The following is a 14,882-nucleotide window of genomic DNA, read 5'->3' as shown; positions in this document are numbered from 1 at the left end:
AGATTTTTAAATAGAAGTAATTTACAAATCTGTTTAACTTTGTAGCACCAGTTGATTAAAAATTTTTTTTCCAGTAGAGTACCCCTTTATGCAGTGGTGAGGTTATGCTGGGAGTTGTAGTTTCACTGACCATAACTGTAGAACTGACAAGCGACTCCAGCTCTGATAGGACACAGAGAGGAGAATACACAATGATATCAGTGACTACAGGTGGCGTCTTCTCTATAGTGAGGAGAATACACAATGATATCAGTGACTACAGGTGACGTCTTCTCTATAATGAGGAGAATACACAATGAGATCAGTGATTACAGGTGACGTCTTCTCTATAGTGAGGAGAATGTACAATGATATCAGTGATTACAGGTGACGTCTTCTCTATAGTGAGGAGAATACACAATGATATCAGTGACTACAGGTGACGTCTTCTCTATAGTGAGGAGAATGTACAATGATATCAGTGACTACAGGTGACGTCTTCTCTATAGTGAGGAGAATGTACAATGATATCAGTGACTACAGGTGACGTCTTCTCTATAGTGAGGAGAATACACAATGATATCAGTGATTACAGGTGACGTCTTCTCTATAGTGAGGAGAATACACAATGATATCAGTGATTACAGGTGACGTCTTCTCTATAGTGAGGAGAATACACAATGATATCAGTGATTACAGGTGACGTCTTCTCTATAGTGAGGAGAATATACAATGATATCAGTGATTACAGGTGACGTCTTCTCTATAGTCTTTCCTTATCTAATTCAGATGGTACATACCGCCTGGTCCAGCTAAAACTTCTGTCTGTAGAATGTGACGCCCAGACGTCTCCTCACTATGTCAGCGCATTCTCATCCTCTATATGAAAACAATTATTATTATAAACCTTCCATACACCATACCCACTGAATATAATAATACCACACACTGTACATTCTGGATATAATACCATCACACACTGTATCCTCTAAATATAATACTATTATACACTATACTCTTTGATTATAAACCTTCCATACACCATACCCACTGAATATAATAATACCAACACACTGTACATTCTGAATATAATACCATCACATACTGTACCCTCTGAATATAAATCTGCCACATACTGTACCCCTGAATATAATACTATCACATACTGTACCCTCTGAATATAATACTACCATATACTGTACCCTCTGAATATAAATCTGCCTCATACTGTACCCCTGAATATAATACTATCACATACTGTACCCCTGAATATAATACTATCACATACTGTACCCTCTGAATATAATACCAACACATACTGTACACTCTGAATATATTATTACCACCCACTGCGCCGTCTGAATATAATACTTAGAGATGAGCAAACTACAGTAAATTCAACTCGTCACAAACTTCTCGGCTCGGCAGTTGATGGCTTTTCCTGCATAAATTAGTTCAGCTTTCCGGTGCTCCCGTGGGCTGGAAAAGGTGGATATTGTCCTAGGAGAATCTTTCCTATGAATGTATCCACCTTTTCCAGCCCACCGGAGCACCTGAAGGCTGAACTAATTTACGCAGGATAAGTCATCAACTGCTGAGCCGACAAGTTCGTGACGAATCAAATTTACTGTAAGTTCGCTCATCTCTAATAATACTACCACAAACTGCGCCCTCTGAATATAATACTACCACCCACTGTGCCCTCTGAATATAATACTACCACCCACTGTGCCCTCTGAATATAATACTACCACCCACTGTACCCTCTGAATATAATACTACCACCCACTGTGCCCTCTGAATATAATACTACCACAAACTGCGCTCTCTGAATATAACGTTGCCATACAGTGCACCCTCTGAATATAATACCACAACCGCAGTAACACCCCTCAACATCCGTTAGCTGATGCTATTACCACGGGAGGGGGGTATTGGTGGTGTTGCTAGTGGATGATCGGGGTGCTACTACTGGGAAGGGGTGTTGCTGAAGGATGATGAGGGTGCTACTGGCCATCCCATCCCCCTGGCAGTATCACCCCCATCATCCATCGGCAGGATCATCCTCCTGGCAGGAGCACCGCCATCATCCACCATCAGGATCTGCTGATGGAGGTGCTGCTGGGGGGGGGGAGGGGTAGTTTCTGGCGGATGATGAGGGTGCTACTGCCAGGGGGGGGAGCATTAGGTAGGCAGCAGTTCCCCCACATTAGGTAGGTAGCAGTTTCCCCACATTAGGTAGCATCTTTTCCCCACATTAGGTAGCATCTTTTCCCCACATTAGGCAGCATAGATTCCCCAAATTTGGTACCAGTTTCCCCACATTAGGTAGGTACCAGTTACCCCACATTAGGTAGCAATTTCCCCATATTAGGTAGCACAGATTCCCCACATTCGGTAGCACAGATTCCCCACATTAGCTAGCATAGACTCCCCACATTAGGTAGCATAGACTCCGCACATTAGGTATCATAGACTCCGCACATTAGGTAGCATATACTCCGCACATTAGGTAGCATAGACTCCCCACATTAGGTAGCATAGACTCCCCACATTAGGTAGCATAGACTCCCCACATTAGGCCGCAGGTTCCCTTGCAGGTTCCCCACAATGCGTCAAAGTCTCCCCACACACACACACATGCACACACACACAAAAAAAAAAAAAACACATACAACACAGAGAGACACACACACACAAACACACACAGTCAGAGAGTCACACACACACACAGTCACACACAGAGTCACACAGTCACACACACACACAGTCACACACAGAGTCACACACACAGAGTCACACACACAGAGTCACACACACACACAGAGTCACACACAGAGTCACACACACACACACACACACACACACACACAGAGTCACACAAACACACAGTCACACACACACACACACACACACACACACAGAGTCACACAAACACACAGTCACACACACACACACACACACACAGAGTCACACAAACATACAGTCACACACAGAGTCACACAAATACACAGAGTCACACACACACACTCAGAGAGTCACACAAACACACAGAGTCACACACACAAACATAGATAGAGACAGACACACACACTCACCCATCCAGCGCAGCGATCCTTCTCACCGGGCGCAATGCGAGTGACGTAACTGACGTCCCCCTGCGCGGCCATGCGGTGTGACGTCAGGCCGGCGCAGACGTGGGAGCGGAGGCCGGGCACATTACTGGTGAAGGTGAGGGGGGGGGGCGTGATGACGGACGGACGGGCGCACTGAAAGGGGGGGGGGTTGCTAACGGACGGGCGCACCGCACACACAGCACAGGGGGGGTGTGCTGACGGATATGAGGCCGGTTGGGCACATAGGGGGGTGTCAGTGTAGCTGGGGAGGGGGTGTGGGTGCTGCGGAGCGTCTTGGTGTCACCCCATTAGGTTGGTGTCACCCGGTGCGGGCCGCACCCCCCACACCCGGGTCGCAACGCCACTGATATAACTACTATAATACTGCTCCTATATACAAGAATATATCTACTATAATACTGCATCCTATATACAAGAATATAACTACTATAATACTGCTCCTATATACAAGAATATAACTACTATAATACTGCTCCTATATACAAGAATATAACTACTATAATACTGCTTCTATATACAAGAATATAACTACTATAATACTGCTCCTATATACAAGAATATAACTACTATAATACTGCTCCTATATACAAGAATATAACTACTATAATACTGTATCCTATATACAAGAATATAACTACTATAATACTGCCTCCTATATACAAGAATATAACTACTATAATACCGCTCCTATATACAAGAATATAACTACTATAATATTGCTCCTATATACAAGAATATGACTACTATAATACTGCTCCTATATACAAGAATATAACTACTATAATACTGCTCCTATATCCAAGAATATAACTACTATAATCCTGCCTCCTATATACAAGAATATAACTACTATAATACTGCTCCTATATACAAGAATATAACTACTATAATGCTGCTCCTATATACAAGAATATAACTACTATAATACTGCTCCTATATACAAGAATATAACTACTATAATACTGCTCCTATATACAAGAATATAACTACTATAGTACTGCTCTTATATACAAGAATATAACTACTATAATACTCCTCCTATATACAAGAATATAACTACTATAATACTGCTCCTATATACAAGAATATAACTACTATAATACTGCCTCCTATATACAAGAATATAACTACTATAATACTGCTCCTATATACAAGAATATAACTACTATAATGCTGCTCCTATATACAAGAATATAACTACTATAATACTGCTCCTATATACAAGAATATAACTACTATAATACTGCTCCTATATACAAGAATATAACTACTATAGTACTGCTCTTATATACAAGAATATAACTACTATAATACTCCTCCTATATACAAGAATATAACTACTATAATACTGCTCCTATATACAAGAATATATCTACTATAATACTGCTCCTATATACAAGAATATAACTACTATAATACTGCTCCTATATACAAGAATATAACTACTATAATACTGCTCCTATATACAAGAATATAACTGCTGTAATACTGCTCCTATATACAAGAATATAACTGCTATAATACTGCTCCTATATACAAGAATATAACTACTATAATACTGCTCCTATATACAAGAATATAACTACTATAATACAGCTCCTATATACAAGAATATAACTACTATAATACTGCTCCTATATACAAGAATATAACTACTATAATACTGCTCCTATATACAAGAATATAACTACTATAATACAGCTCCTATATACAAGAATATAACTACTATAATACAGCTCCTATATACAAGAATATAACTACTATAATACCGCTCATATATACAAGAATATACCTACTATAATACTGCTCCTATATACAAGAATATAACTACTATAATACTGCGCCTATATACAAGAATATAACTACTATAATACTGTTTGCAATGTACAAGTGTCACGATTCGGCTAGCTGGTTGTGGATCCTCTGTGTCAGCGAAGGATTGGCGAGGACCATGCCGGTTGACCGGTTCTAAGTTGCTACTGGTATTCGCCAGAGCCCGCCGCAAAGCGGGATGGTCTTGCTGCGGCGGTAGCAACCAGGTCGTATCCACTGGCAACGGCTCAACCTCGCTGACTGCTGAGAAGGCGTGGGACAGAAGGACTAGGCAGAGGCAAGGTCAGACGTAGCAGAAGGTCGGGGCAGGTTCGTAGTCAATATGGATAGCAGGAGATCTGGAACACAGGCTTTGGACAACACTAAACGCTTTCACTGGCACAAGGCAACAAGATCCGGCAAGGGAGTGCAGGGGAAGTGAGGTATTATAGCCAGGGAGCAGGTGGAAGCTAATTAGGCTAATTGGGCCAGGCACCAATCATTGGTGCACTGGCCCTTTAAATCTTAGAGAGCTGGCGCGCGCGCGCCCTAAGGAGCGGAGCCGCGCGCGCCAGGACATGACAGCCGGGGGCCGGGACAGGTAAGTGACTTGGGATGCGATTCGCGAGCGGGCGCGTCCCGCTATGCGAATCGCATCCCCGCCGGCAATGTCAGTGCAGCGCTCCCGGTCAGCGGGTCCGACCGGGGCGCTGCAGAGAGAGGAACGCCGCGAGCGCTCCGGGGAGGAGCAGGGACCCGGAGCGCTTGGCGTAACAGTACCCCCCCCCCCCCCCCTTAGGTCTCCCCCTTTTTTTGTCCGGCAATTGCTTCACCTGGGACGAGGACACTGGGAGCGATTGTAGGGTTTCCACAAAGGCAGGCAGTTCAGCAGGAGTGGGAATGGGGAGGGAGGGCAGAGGGTGAAGCTTGGCACGGGACAGGGTGTCACCAGGACGGGGGCTATGAGGAGGCACGGCACAGTCCCAATAGGCCTTGGGGAGACCAGGCACAGGAGGAGACACTGAGGCCCGACAGACGGGACTGGGAGCAGAGGTGAGGCATTTCTTGTGGCAAGCAGGGCCCCAATTCTTGATCTCCCCAGTGGTCATGTCAAGGGTGGGAGAATGAAGCTGGAGCCATGGCAGACCGAGGAGGACTTCAGAGGTGCAGTTGGGAAGGACGAACAATTCAATCTTTTCGTGATGGGGTCCAATGCACATTAAGAGGGGTTTTGTGCGGTAACGCCCAGTACAGTCCAACTTCACTCCGTTGACCGAAGAAATGTAGAGCGGCTTGACGAGACGGGTCACCGGGATGCAGAACTTATTCACCAAAGAGTCCAGAATAAAATTTCCAGAGGCACCAGAGTCCAAGCAGGCCACGGCTGAGAGGGAGGAGTTGGCAGAAGGAGAAATCCGCACGGGCACCGTGAGACGTGGAGAAGCAGACTTCGTACCAAGAGACGCCACACCCACGTGAGCTGGGTGCGTGCGTGCGTTTCCTAGACGTGGAGGACGAATAGGGCAATCCACCAAGAAATGTTCAGTACTGGCACAGTACAGACAAAGATTTTCTTCCCTACGGCGAGTCCTCTCTTCCTGGGTCAGGCGAGACCGATCCACTTGCATAGCCTCCTCGGCGGGAGGCACAGGCGTAGATTGCAAAGGATACCGTGGGTAGGTCAGCGAGACTTGGCAGCGGCACCTCAGCGGGATCCATGGCCGGATCTACTGTTACGATTCGGCTAGCTGGTTGTGGATCCTCTGTGTCAGCGAGGGATTGGCGAGGACCATGCCGGTGGACCGGTTCTAAGTTGCTACTGGTATTCACCAGAGCCCGCCGCAAAGTGGGATGGTCTTGCTGCGGCAGTAGCAACCAGGTTGTATCCACTGGCAACGGCTCAACCTCGCTGACTGCTGAGAAGGCGTGGGACAGAAGGACTAGGCAGAGGCAAGGTCAGACGTAGCAGAAGGTCGGGGCAGGCGGCAAGGTTCGTAGTCAATATGGATAGCAGGAGATCTGGAACACAGGCTTTGGACAACACTAAACGCTTTCACTGGCACAAGGCAACAAGATCCGGCAGGCGAGTGCAGGGGAAGTGAGGTATTATAGCCAGGGATCAGGTGGAAGCTAATTAGGCTAATTGGGCAAGGCACCAATCATTGGTGCACTGGCCCTTTAAATCTTAGAGAGCTGGCGCGCGCGCCCTAAGGAGCGGAGCCGCGCGCGCCAGGACATGACAGCCGGGGGCCGGGACAGGTAAGTGACTTGGGATCCGATTCGCGAGCGGGCGCGTCCCGCCATGCGAATCGCATCCCCGCCGGCAATGTCAGTGCAGCGCTCCCGGTCAGCGGCTCCGACCGGGGCGCTGCAGAGAGAGGAAAGCCGCGAGCGCTACGGGGAGGATCAGGGACCCGGAGCGCTCGGCGTAACAACAAGAATACAACTACTATAATACTGACTCCTATATTCAGGAATATAACTACTATAATACTGCTCCTATATACAAGAATATAACTACTATAATACTGCCTCCTATATATAAGAATATAACTACTATAATACTGCTCCTATATACAAGAATATAACTACTACAATACTGCTCCTATATACAAGAATATATCTACTATAATACTGCTCCTATATACAAGAATATAACTACTATAATACTGCTCCTATATACAAGAATATAACTACTATAATACTGCTCCTATGTACAAGAATATAACTACTATAATACTGCTCCTATATACAAGAATATAACTACTATAATACTGCTCCTATATACAAGAATATAACTACTATAATACTGCTCCTATATACAAGAATATAACTACTATAATACTGCTCCTATATACAAGAATATAACTACTATAATACTGCCTCCTAGATACAAGAATATAACTACTATAATACTGCTCCTATATACAAGAATATAACTACTATAATACTGCTCCTATATACAAGAATATAACTACTATAATACTGCTCCTATATACAAGAATATAACTACTATAATACTGCTCCTATATACAAGAATATAACTATTATAATACTGCTCCTATATACAAGAATATAACTACTATAATACTGCTCCTATATACAAGAATATAACTATTATAATACTGCTCCTATATACAAGACTATAACTACTATAATACTGCCTCCTAGCTGAGAGGTTGTGTGTGTGTTGCTCTCCTGATGTCTGGAGAAAGCCCAGGGAGGGGCCACCCTGGGTGGGGAAGCTCCCCAAGCAAGGCCCAGGCTTCTCGGCCTATTCTGGGAATTAATCCCCAGACACCACAAACCATGGATGAAAATCCTAAAGTTTCTATGGATGTGAGAAATGTTCAGAATGTTGTCAGTTCTGGTGCAGTAAGAAGCACAGATGAGAAGAAAGCTGTGGAACTAAAGAAGGAATCATCAAGTAAGGTAATGGCTGCAGGTACAATCCACCCCTCCTGCAGTCAGACAGAGGAGAACATCCCTGGAGAAGCAGACCATGCAGGAGAATCTGCAGCAGCCTGTCCTGATACGTTCTGACCGCACACGATACGGGAGCGGGAGCAGCGCAAAAGTTACAAGCACGCCAGAGGGGACCAGAGGGAGTACAGCAGGAAGGCTTCAGGGGGCCACAAGTGCAGTCACTGGGAAGAACCAGGGGCCCAGTCCCCAGTCTGGAGATTGTGACCCCGCAGCAGTGACCACAGCAACACCGAGACAGATCCCACCTCAGAAGCAGAGTCCTGTGAGTACCCCACCAGCGCGGCCCCCCAATACTCAGCGGGCGCCTGAACTATGTCTGGCCGAGCAGATCCCAGCTCTGGTAAAGAGACTTGAGACTTTAAAAAAGACTAAGTTACAGCTGCAGAAACAGATAGACTGTATATACAAGCTAAAGGCAGCAAACCCCAATAACCAGGCTGTACATGATAAGAAGCTGAGCTCCCTCGCTGTGCAGCTCGCTGACACTGTGCAGGACATGGAGGACGTATTGGACCAGATGGGACCAGTCGCTGAGACCTTCAGAAATCAGCAGCGATTTGAGGGATATAAGGAAAGACCAGCAACAAAGTCATCTACATCTACTGCTGAACCCAAGTCTTCAGCCTCACCAGGGGACACCCAGCAGTCCTGTACAAGACAAGAGGACATCCAGCAGTCCTGTGCAAGACCACTCCTCAGACCAGCCAGCTTCCCTTTTGAGAAAGGAAATTTGTACAGACAAGCAGAAGCAAGCGTCCAGCAACATCAGAGACCTGCAGAGACTCCTCCAGAGGTACCACAAGTCCCAGCAGTCAGCACGGTGAAGCAGGACTATGGACTCCTACCAGAAGGTAACTCTGTAACCGTTGTGCAGTCACCACAAGCCCCTGGGGGCAGTAGAGAGCAGCAGGACTGTGGACTCTTACCTGAAGGCAGCAGTGCAGCAGAGAGTTCACAGGACATGGCTCTGCAGGGCTTGCTGGGCTCTGTAGTGCAAGATCATTCTGCCAGTGACTGCAATGATATGACTGTATGTGATATTACTGATAATGTGTCTGCAGAGGGGGGCGCTTCACAGTCTGTGTGGGATCTGGGGTCATCTCTGGGGTCAGGTCCACCATTAGTTCAGCCTCCAGAGGCTTGTGACCCCCAGAGTATAGAGGTTGATGGTGGGGAGGGCTGTGCAGTCTGATGCACAACACTTCCCCCCTTTAGTCACACAAGTATCAGACCCCCATAGTACGGCTGGTCAGCAGCCACCACAGCGCCCCCCAAGTACAGCAGGAGGGTAGAAGTAGTGGCGCCTCCTCTGGTAATGCCTGGAGCCGCGGGTCACCATTCATGTCCAATGTGAATTATACAGGTCAGGCTTTCAAGAGGAGGAACGTGGTCAGGTTCAGACATAGAGGGGCCAAGGAGGAGCTGCCTGACAGGAGGTTTGTGGTCCGTGAACTTCTGTGCCACCAAATGGGCTTCCTGCCATCTAACATCCTGGCAGTGATAAACCTTCCTGACAGGCAGGGCTATGACGTCAGCTTCAAACTCATGTCTGACCTGGACCGCTTCTGGGCCCATGTCACCCGGGTGAGAGATGCTGATGGCTGGAATAAGTTCAGCTTTGTCCCCATCTCCAGACCAGACACAGCGAATGTCACCATTATATTCTGGAACGAGTCTGTCCCCCCCCCAGGATATTGTTGTGTGGTTAAAGAGACACTGTGACCTAATGTCAGACCTGACTAAGACCAGGGATGAGGACGGCATATGGACGGGCGGGTGGAAGGTCCTGGTGAAGTTACGGCAGATAAACAACATAACCCAACATCTGCCCAATTCTTTCTTCATTGGTCGGGAGAAAGGGGTTTGCTTCTATGCAGGTCAGCCCAGAAAATGCTTCAAGTGTGGGAAGACCGGTCATATCGCGAGTGTGTGCACCCTGGTGAAGTGTAATTTATGTGGGGAGATCGGCCATGTCAGCGCCACCTGCCAGAATATCCGCTGCAACCTCTGTGGTAAGACCGGTCACTCCCACAGGGACTGTCCTGACGCCTGGCATAACATCTGTAAGGACTTCCCTGATGAGGACCTGCTGGAGGGGGCAGAGGACCTGGAGGAGGAGACGTTGGTGTCAGGGTCAGCAGTGACACAACCTGAGCCTCAGCATAACATGGGTGACACTAGAGGTGACGATATGGGTGACAATATTGGTGACACTAGCGGTGACAATATGGGTGACAATATTGGTGACACAGTGCCCGACCAGTCCCAGCCAGGAGCCACTGAGGGGAACAGGGAGGTCACTGAGCAGGTTGTGGCCATGTCTTCTTCTGCCCCAGCATCAATAAATCCGCAGAAGAGACGGAAGAAAGACAAAACCAGCCGTAAGCCTGAGGAGGGATGGACCACTGTCCAAAAACCTTCCAAAAAGAAAGTAGACCCCGGGTCAGGTGTCATGACCATCACAAATAGGTACAGTGTCCTATCAGAGTCAGACGTTGAGGAAGAGATGGAGAGGGAGCTAAAGAGAGTGATAGATGAATTTAATGAAGACCAAGAGGGTGATCCCCCCACAAAAAAGAGACCCCCACGAGCAAAACGTCTGTCCGAATCGGACATGGAAACAGGTAGTCAGCAGGAGGGCTCGGACTCAGATCTGTGATGATGGGGGTGACATCTCTGCTTCTTCTGCTTTCCTTTGTTATGATGGCCGACTTTACCCTTAAAGTGTTCCCCAGTAATGTGAACAGTGTCAGAGTGAGGAGGACCAGACATGTCGTATATGACCATCTAAAGTCTATTGATGCTGACATCTTCTTCTTACAGGAGACACGTTTAAATACTCAAGGACTGTTACGTGAGGCAGAGCGTGAATGGCGGTCTGGTCCATCCTTTTGGTCACTGGCTGTGGAACCAAGTGCCGGGGTCTCTATCCTCTTTACCACCAATGATGTAACTACACATAGGCTGACAGAGGTATTGATGGGAAGGTGCCTAATGCTAGAAGTTACTATTCGGGGTAGAAGGCTCCGACTCATTAATATCTATGGTTCACAGACAGTGACTGAAAGGGTTAACCTTTATAATGAAGTGAAGCCATATCTCTTCACGTCTGTCCCTGTCATCTTGGCCGGAGATTTTAATGCCTCCAGAACAACTAGTGACAGATCCTCTAATAGACCTCTGACACGAGACTCCAAGGTCTTAAACAACATCATTCTACAGGCCGGGTTGTCAGATGTGTTTGTGCAGGGTGGTCGGAAACCAAAATTGACCTATTTCTGTGGTGGAAGAAGTAGTCGTATAGATTTAGCTCTGGTTAGTCCCACAGAGACCATTGGTGAGAAGGATGAGAAGATCGTCCCTTATTCTGACCATCTGGCCTTATATTTCTGTTTGGGTGTCACACGGTGTCCAGAGACAGGTAGAGGGTTGTGGAGACTGAATTCCAGTCTATTAGAGGATCCTTCTGTGCAGAGACAGGTTCACTCTCTTATACAGGGTCAACTAGAGAGAGTGGACTTCTATGATGATATGGCCGCCTGGTGGGAGGATGTCAAGGATGAGATCAGAACCCTCTTAAAGAGACTGTCAGTTATAAAGGGGAAGAGTAAGTATGGCCAGTATCTCAAGCTGCGGAAAGAATTGGAGTCACTATATTCGGCGGGTGGGGACCAACAAAGGATAGACCGGCTGAAATCTGAGATAAGGCAGTATCAGTACAGCAGGTATACCTCCCTGGTTCTTGAAAGGGATTATGGGTCCTTAGGGTCTCCTGATCCCTTTGAGAATTGCCGGGAGCGGGTGGCAAATAAATCTGTCACCGGTCTCACTGACTCCCAGGGTGTTTTGCAGGAATCTCGGGAGGGTATCCTGGGGGTGGTGAGATCGTACTATGCTGACTTGTTTCAGAGGAAGGTTTTGGATAGAGACAAGATGACCCAATTCTTGGAGACAACTCCGCTCCCTGATACTAATGATTTGGACTTTTCTCCTTTGACAGCAGAATTGACGGTGGCAGAGGTCAAAGAGGCCATTGATAAGTTACATCTGAAGAAGGCACCAGGTCCAGATGGGATAACAGCAGAATTCTATAAGACATTCAGAGACCTCTTGGCCCCAATCCTCGTGGATGTTTATACAAATTGTCTAGAAAGTCACCTGATGCCTCCATCCATGAGAGTGTCCTCGCTGATTCTGCTGTCTAAAGGTAAAGAGCCGAGTGACATCAAGAACTGGAGGCCAATTGCCCTCTTGAATGTCGACAGGAAGATTCTGGCAAAAATCCTGTTTTCTAGGTTAGTTTGTCTGTCCCCGGCACTGTTGGCAGGCTGTCAGTATGGCACAGTAAAAGGGCGGAACATCTCTGGGGCAGTGATCTCCATAAGGGAGATGTTTGAGAGATGTAAAGCCCTGAGGTGTGGGAGATATGTTGTCAGTCTTGACCAGGCTAAAGCCTTTGACAGAGTAGATCATGAGTATCTATGGGCCACTTTGTCAAAGTACGGTATTCCGGGACAATTCATTGATTGGCTGAAGACTTTGTATTGTGAGGCCGAGAGCTTTCCTCTGATCAATGGTTGGCAGGGTGACACGTTCAGGGTTGAGGCGGGGGTGAGACAAGGTTGCCCACTGAGCCCGCTGCTGTATGTATTTGCCTTAGACCCGTTTCTGAGGTCACTGCAGGAGTGTGGTTTTCAGGGGGTGCCGGTCCCCCACTGCCTACCCCTGAGTGTTGTTGCCTACGCGGATGATGTGACTGTAGTGATATCTGAGCCTCGTGAGGTGGAGATGTTGTCTGCGGCCATCAAAAGTTACTCGGAGGCCTCAGGGTCTCTGGTCAACCTTGAGAAGAGTCAAGCTCTCTGGGTATCAGATACTGATCCAGATTTTGATCTGACCCAATTTGTGAGAGCCTCCTCCTATATTAAAATCCTAGGGGTCAAATTCGGGAGGGACGATAATGCCAAACTAAATTGGGAAGAGAAGTTGGAAGCCGGAAATGCAAAGGTTCAGCGATGGAAGAACTGGAGGCTGACCTATAGAGAAAGGGTTAAAATGTTGAAGACTTACCTGGTCCCCGTCTTTTTGTATGTCTCTGTTGTTTTTCCTTTGCCAGAATCTTTCTCTGCTCGGCTCTTTAGCCTGTTCTTCCAAATGTTCTGGGGGAACAGGTTGAACCTGATAAAAAGAGGGGTCACCTACCTACAGAGGAGAGAGGGTGGGTTGGATATGCTGAATCCAAGGGTGTTCTTTGACTCCATGTTTCTAAAAGTTAATTTTGGTTGCCTGGACTCAAACAACAGCTCCCTGTGGGCGAATAGTATCAGGGACTGGATATTGCCTTTTGCAGAGTCTTGGGTGCGAGGCGGCAGTCTCAAGAGGGGGAGATGGACGCGTGACTACCTCCCCCCGTACCTGGAATACGGGCTCAGATGTCTGAAGAGATGGCGCATTGAGAAGTCCTATATAGAGAGTAAGCCAAGGAAGGATCTATACGTAAGGGTTTGTAGGGCTTTCTTTTGTTCTCCACTTGCCTTGAGGGACTGTGTGACCAGCACTTTACAGGAAAGTCTAAAGTTCCTCAATGGGAAACGACTCCCCGCAAAATTCTTTGACATAGCTTGGCTGTCGCTCCATGGGAGGCTCTTTGTCAGGGGTAATCTAAAGTATCTAAGCGTTTCTGATAGGAACTGTCCTCTGGGTTGTCAGCAGGAGGAGACGATGGAGCATTTCATATCTGACTGCAGGGGCGGGAGGAGGATATGGGAAGAAGTGTCCAGTAAGCTGAACATCCCATTACTGCAGAACCTGACGTATCCTGACATCGTATATGCTGTACCATCCAGTAACAGGACTGTAGACAGGGGGACAATGTACATAATTATAACAATCATTAAATATTACCATTGGCACATGAGAACTAGAGTGTCCATACACAACGAGCCATTCCACCACATCACAGCAGTAAGACAGATCATGTCCGAGCTCCAGTGGGTAAAGTCATTAGAGATACGGAGGAACCAAAATAATGGGAAATTATGGAGGAATGTCTCTTTGGTTTAACACGGATGATTTATAAATTTTTTTTGTGTTTTTCCTTTTCCAGCAAATGTGGACTTTCTAAGTTTAATATTACTCTGTGCATACTCTAGTTGAGTAGTCATTGTGTGTACAATGCTTGTTATTTTTGTTTTGCATTGTAAGAATTTATGTTACTTGTAATTTTGTTTGTTTTCACAATAAAAATTGCCTCCTAGATACAAGAATATAACTACTATAATACTGCTCCTATATACAAGAATATAACTACTATAATACTGTCTCCTAGATACAAGAATATAACTACTATAATACTGCCTCCTATATACAAGAATATAACTACTATAATACTGTCTCCTAGATACAAGAATATAACTACTATAAAAATCGAGGAGAAGAAAGTGAAAAGACCGCACTCACCCACTGTAC

The sequence above is a fragment of the Hyla sarda genome, chromosome 3, assembly GCF_029499605.1.
Source record: "Hyla sarda isolate aHylSar1 chromosome 3, aHylSar1.hap1, whole genome shotgun sequence".
Taxonomy (NCBI): domain Eukaryota; kingdom Metazoa; phylum Chordata; class Amphibia; order Anura; family Hylidae; genus Hyla; species Hyla sarda.
Note: the sequence above shows the minus strand (reverse complement) of the source record.